Below are 6,185 nucleotides of genomic sequence, written 5' to 3'. Positions count from 1 at the left end.
GGCAGTGTGGCATGGTGGGCCCATTCTGGGTGGGGGGTGGGGCACTGCTCCTCCCTCCCCCCACTGGCCTGGATTTCGCTAGCCCCTAGATCAGACCCCCCCAACATCAGGCCCACCATGCTGTCTGCTCCCCCCCCGCCAGCCTGAATAGAACTTGCCTGGGATGCTGGAGGACTGCTCCCAGCTGGTTTTGGGCCTATGGAGCAGTCACACATCTGCAACGCAAACTGCCTAAAACCACTTAGAGACAACCCTTAATGTAAGAGGAGTCTCTCTGAGCTGGCTCAGAGGGCCCTTAGCATGTGTTTCCCTGCCCTAATGTGTGGACACTCCTGGTTTAAGGGCCTTTAACATGTTTTTAAGTTAACATGTAACAATATCCCTAAATGCCTCCCAAGGCAAATCCAGATCATCTCATTGCTCACAGCTAGCCAATGGGAAAGCTAGAGAAAGGGCTGTATCCGAACTCCTGCTGCTCCTCCAGACTTAAGTGTTGGGCTCAGGGCTGAAAAGTATGCACTTCTCTTCTGATCCAAATCAGTTGCTGGGGAGTGCCTACCTAAACCAGAGTGTCTAACTGCTGCAGCATTGAGTTTGGCATAAAGCACTGCCCCCTGGGTCCCTTTTAGGTGGAAGAAGAGGAGGTGGTACTCACCATTTGCCCAATAAGGTAGTGGTTAATACTTTTGCAGGGAGTCGGAGACCTGGGTTCTAGGTGCTACTCACCCCAAGAGGTTTCAAGCCTCAAGGGGTTTTAGACCCTAAGATCACACTTCCCAGGAGCATGCTCTTGTCACCAGGTTGCAGTAGGCTTGGCAGGGGTGCGTTTCTCCAATTGGCCTATTGAAGCTGGTCCATGGGGCCAGAAGGAGAGCAAGGAAGAGGGAGCCTGACTAAGCCAGTGAGGAAGGCATTTTTCTGAAAGGAAGACTGGTGGGTCCTGGACCCTGCTGCTGGAGTTATTTCTGGGTTTTTTTTTAAACTGACTTTCTAATGTAAAATGCATAAAGGGTTAATTTGAAGCCTAAAATCCAGACATCTGAAAATCTGCTAATTTCTTTAATTGTCTGAAAAAACACAGGTGGGATTTGCATTATGGGAGGCATTGTTCCCCAGATCAAAGAGAGGCAATTCAACTATGATTAACGAAAAAAAAAAAGGTCTGGCTTTCAGGCTAATTAAGCTTTTTGTTTGAAACCCAGTTAATGATTATAGAACTTCTGATTACAAATATCAAACCTAATACCAAAAATATTTTCCAGATAGAGGGAGGCCATGCAGCATTTCTAGTCCCAGCCCATCTAGGCTACCTTGTTCTGACGCTGTAACTTTTGCATATGATTAATACACCTTTCCTTTGTGGATGTGCTGAGAATTGTACCTCCTATGCCTGTTTTTTGTCATTCTGCTTCAACAGTCTGTTTGGCCCCTAATTGTATCCTGGTAACATTTTTAGACTAAAGGAAGTAGTAAATCATTAGCTATCCCTCTGTTTCTTCCTGCATGGTGGTTTGTACCTGTAACATTGCAGTTCTTTTGTGAGCTGTTCAGCTGGTGGAGGGGGGGATGACAGCTGAATATTAGACATCTTCTTTCAGTTCCACAGCTAAGGTTCTTTTGAGATTTGTAACACAGGGACTAGATCCCTTAGTCCAACATGCAAAGTTATAGAAATTACTTTGTGATATATCCCTGTCAAAAAAAACCCCGGCTACAGATGCAAAAGAAGAAAGAAGCTGAAAGTACTATGTCTGGATTCTATGATAATAGGTACTGTAGAAGAACTTGGATAGAAACAGTGACTGAAACACTCTTTCTGTAGTGCTGATTGCTGATGAAGAACGTACATGTAGTACAAACTAGTAGCAGATGGCGTTTGCAGTGTGTCATTTGCAGTTGTCACTGCAATGATAAAGCAAACATAAGAAAAGGGGAAGGAAATACTTGTCTTTTCCTCTGTCCTAAGCCATGTTTATGTGTGTGAAGGTGAGTGGGAGGAAATGTCTCTGCATGAATTTGGGCTGTTCTTTTAGTTACTTTTAGAAGATGACATGTAATTGAAATAGAGTTTGTTGCATGTACCTACATGCCATCTCTTAAGTGCTTAGAGCTGGTCGTTCTGACTAGTACAAGCTTAGAGAATCTTTCACAGACATCAGTCAGACCTGGGGGTCTTTAAGAAGAGGCTGGATGCCTACCTGGCTGGACTCATTTGAGTCCCGTTTCTTGTTTTTGGGGTTGTTGTTGTTCTCCCGCCCTGGCGGGGGGTCGGGCTAGAAGATCTGCTAGGTCCCTTCCGACCCTTAATCTATGAAACTATGAAACTATGAAACTATTTGTGGGTCAGTCAGAGGCCCAATGCCATGACCATCTGAAGGCTGGTTGATGGTGCATGCGAGAAGTTGGGGTTCTTAGGAACATTCCTTGGAGGCCATTCACGGTATCACAAAACCATCTTCATACTCTCCAGGTGGCACTAAGGCCCACCTTTGCTGACAGTCGTAGCAGGCAAAAAAACAAAGACTGAGTTAGAGAAGCTGAATTCTGCTTAGCTATAAAAGTAGTCTCCTTTGAGCAGAGTTGAGCTGGGTTATTAGGACAATGTGTAGGGCTTGAACTGGTGCAGCGCCTCTACCCAGAGGTAGAGGCGGCATTGGCAATGGTGTACTGTTACCCATCTGGAGACAGTTACCTGGCTCTTCCAAGCTTGGTTGCGATTGTGACCCAGAGATTCTGCTCCACTCCCAAGTTTAAAGGGAGCTCTCCCATTTCTTGCCAGATCCCTTAAAGTGCTGGGAAGTGAGTAAACAGAATTCAAACTTTATACCTCCTCCATCTTTCCTTTGCATTTCTCTTTTGGTTCTCTTGGTTGCTTCTTGTTTCTCCCCTCCCAGATCTCCCTTCAGACTATTTTCTTTCTGGCATTTTTTTTCCCTTTCTTTTTTTTTAACCTCTCACCAGTATTCCCAGTCTTTTAGTATTTTCCTTTCCTGGCTGCTACTTGCCTTTGTGACACTCTTATCTTCTTTTCCCTTTCCAGTTTCCTACTCTGACTTCTCTAATACCCGTCTCTACCCCCCTGTCCTAGTGCCCATTTCTGTATCTCCTTTTTTCCAGAAATATTACTCTCACTCCTCTCCATGGGTGGATGGATATCATGGCTGTTGTGAGTTTTGTTGATTCCATCTTTGGTCCTGAGCTTTCATTTTATGGAACAACAGTGGCATCCAGTGGCCTTGTCTGTTAATTGCAGATTGATTTCTCCTTTTCTACAATAGAGAAAAAAAATCCTTTTCAATTCTCTTGTTAGATGTGGGTCTGAATCAAAGTGGATAATACATGTTTACCATATTCAGCACTCAACATGCTACTGCCTCCTTGCGTTCACTGGAAACACTACCTCAATGCAAGAATAATATATCCAGGCCTAGAGACTTGTAATCTTAAATACTACATATTTCTTATATTGGCTAGAAGATTAAGCATCAATTACTGCAAATTTGCACAGAAAAAATGGTAACCTGTGAAAAATGGTAACCTGTCTTATGATACACAGAAAAAAAGGAAGGAAAATACTACCTTTTGAAAGCTCACCAGCCCATACTATTTGTTGCTGTCACTGCTTGTTTGATTTGCGTGTCCTCCTTCCTTTTTCTGTCTTATCCTTTCAGATCGTAAATTCTACTGGGACTGTGCATTGCTCTATAGTTGTATAGTGTGTAGCATCATGTCTTTTTCTTTGGTTAACTCTTAGACACAACATAATAAAAGGGATCAATAAAATTATCAGTCTGTCACTGGCTGATCTGTCATTTTCTCCACTCTGGGTGCATCTACACAAGATGCTTTACTGTGAAGTAGCACAGTTTACTGCACAGTAAGCATGTACATCTACACATGCACATGCTTACTGCACAGTAAACCTTGCTAATCATGAGTAAATTTTCTACCTGCCAATGCAAGTAGCAAATTTACTTGCAATTACTAACTGTGCAGTAGAGCGCTTGTAAATGCCTGACTTGCTGCCGGTCAGTCAGCCACCAGTTGGAGGAAGATTGCTCTCTGCCCCTGGAGCTGCCTGCAGCTGGGGCCTGGGCAGGGACTATGTCCCCCTGCCCCCTCAGCAGGAAGCTCCAAGGACCTGTTCTGAGATTGCAGTCGGGGAGTGGGGGCTGGAAGATCCTTATCCCCCAGCCAGAGCTTTGCAGTCTTGGGGCATGGGCTGGGAGATAAGGATCTCCCAGCGCCAGCCCCATGGTTGTGGAGTTAGTGCTGGTAGCTCCCTAGTGGAGGGGACTGGGAAGCCTGTTCCCCTCCCAACTCCATGGAGCTGGGTGAGGAACAGGCTGGGGAGGTTGTTCCCTGTTCAGCTCTGTGGGGAGCTGAGTAGGGAGCTGAGAATGGAACAGGCTCTCTAGCCCTACCCCATGATTGCAGAGCAGGAAACTGTCCCAGTCAGGGGCAGGTCCCAGCCCCATGCCCCAATTAGGCAATTGAGGAGCCTAGCTTGGAAAGAGTTGTAGGGGAGGGGCAGGTCCCAGCCCCTTGCCCTGATCCACTGGTGGGGCAGATAGCAGCAAGCCTCAACTGGATCTGGGCAGGGGGCTGGATCAGTCCCTCCCCTGCAGCTCTTTCCAAGCCCCTGCCCCGATCAGAGAGCCCGGGCTAGGAGCTCCTTACTCCTGAAGCAGGGGGACATTGTCCCTGCCCCAGCCCCAGGGGGCAAAGAGCAATGTCCCAGCTGTTTTCTAGCCTGGTGGTCACTGCTAGCCCCTAGGCTAGCACCCAAGGGGAGCCTAGATATCCCCTGTTGCAGGGCCCCAGGAAGCTAGAGCAGTTTGCTGCCATTAGCAGCAAATCTTCTTCCACATCCCTACATGTGTAGATGCCTGGCTGGCAGCATTTACTTTCGAGTAGTTTTCTTGCAAATAAACTGCTCCTGGATCTAATGCATGTGTAAACACATCCTCTGTGAAGGGCACTGCCTGGTCTGTTTGTGATGGATAACTGAGCATTTGTCACAACTGTACTTCTGCTGAAGGCTTTGCCATCTGATGGGTCTGGTGTTTGGTTTACTTGCTACAGAATCCTGGAAAGTGGATCTGTCCTTTCATCCAAGTTTCATTAATATGCCATGGGTTTTCCTTTCATTGTGATATGGATGAATAGCTCTTGTCCTCCTTTATTTTTTTAAGTGTCAGCTTTAAAGAAGGAAACAGTTGAACATGCAAAGAACTCATCTGAGTTTGAGAGAGAAAAAGATGCCACTCAGAGTTCTCAGTTGTGGGGCTGTGCATTCCTAGGGCTAACGGTAGAATACGTCTTGTTTCATGGGGATTTTTACAGTGAATGGTACTTTTTCTTCTTGCCTGTGTCTCTGTGTTGATGATCACAATTGATGATCAGCTGACTGATTTTCTTTTTCTAACGTTTTGACCACCTTGTACTTTTAGCTTTGGAACAGGTTTCTCTATGTTAAAAGGCAGAAGTAGATCCAGGGCGGTGCGTGGTAGGCCTGTGTGAAGTAGCTAGTATTTGCTTCGGATTTGGATTCAGATTTGGCCGATTCAGGGGACAGCAATTTGATTTGGTGATTCGAATCGCTATCCTGAATCAATTCAGCTGAATCGGATTTGGAGATTCGGCTGCTGCCAAATCAGCGAAATCTCTGAATCGCACAGGGCCCATCCCCCACCTGCTCTCCCAGCTCTGCCCCCCCCAGCTCCCGGCTCTTTAAAAAAAAAGCTGCCGGGTGGGGGGTGATCCCCGCTGCCCCCCATTTCCCCACGCTGCATGGGGAGCTCTGCCATTAGCCTCCCAACCCCAGCCTACTCTCCCAGCCCCCCCTCATAGCTCCCATACCTGGCCCAGATCCCAGCCCTTTAAAAAAATAAAAAATAAAAAAGCCCCAACTCACTGGCTCCTGCCAGGTGGGGGAGCAATCCCTGCTGCCCCATGCCACATGGGGGGCTCTGCCATGAGCCCCCAGAAGCCTTGGGTGAGTGTGGGGGTTTTTTGTTTTTTATTTTTTTTAAAGGGCAAGGAGGTGGGGCAGGTGGGGCAGCCATGGGGGGGGATAAGAGAGTGGGTGGGGTTGGGGGGCTCATTCAGAGCCCCCCCACAGTGAGGGGTAGTGGGGGTTTGCCCCCCTGTCTGGCAGCACCTGCTGAGTCTGGGCTTTTTTT

General features: G+C 47.1%; 1 protein-coding gene across 1 annotated transcript in view; it reads left to right on the top strand.

The window, feature by feature from the left end:
• SUSD1 (sushi domain containing 1) overlaps positions 1-6,185 on the top strand; it is a 115,458-nt gene that overhangs the window by 31,048 nt on the left and 78,225 nt on the right. The gene's annotated exons all lie outside the window — the stretch shown is intronic.

This window comes from Gavialis gangeticus, unplaced genomic scaffold (assembly GCF_001723915.1).
Source record: "Gavialis gangeticus isolate Ggan-Ray unplaced genomic scaffold, GavGan_comp1, whole genome shotgun sequence".
NCBI lineage: Eukaryota > Metazoa > Chordata > Crocodylia > Gavialidae > Gavialis > Gavialis gangeticus.
Note: the sequence above shows the minus strand (reverse complement) of the source record. Positions and strands in the feature narration are given on the sequence as shown.